We start from the raw sequence: 453 nt of genomic DNA on the forward strand, positions 1-453 counted from the left end.
ATATATAAATCAATGAACCAATAGTCTAATTAGTTTGATCACCAATTCAATTCTGACAATTAGCTTCACAAAGATAACAATTGTAATGAGAAAAAAACATAAAAAAAATATTCTTGAAAAAAAATAAAAAAGATGTTAAAAACAAAAAGCTACGTTTTGTTTCATATTCATCCACGAGTTTGTTTATGTAATTCTAATTTAGAGTTAATATCAATATTTTAAAATACTTTAACGTGTCATTCCATAATTATGGGGATTCTCAATTCACATCCACTATGGATTTCAATCAACATTTGATACCATAGTTTATGGGGACTCTCAGCTCACGCCTACTTCCTCTCTTTCTGATATCATTTGCATGTGCATTATCGGAACTCTCAGCTCACACCCACTTCCTCTCTTTCTGATATCATTTGCACATCAACATTTGATACCATAGTTTATCAGGACTCT

This window comes from Arachis ipaensis, chromosome B01, assembly GCF_000816755.2.
Source record: "Arachis ipaensis cultivar K30076 chromosome B01, Araip1.1, whole genome shotgun sequence".
Classification (NCBI taxonomy): Eukaryota; Viridiplantae; Streptophyta; class Magnoliopsida; order Fabales; family Fabaceae; genus Arachis; species Arachis ipaensis.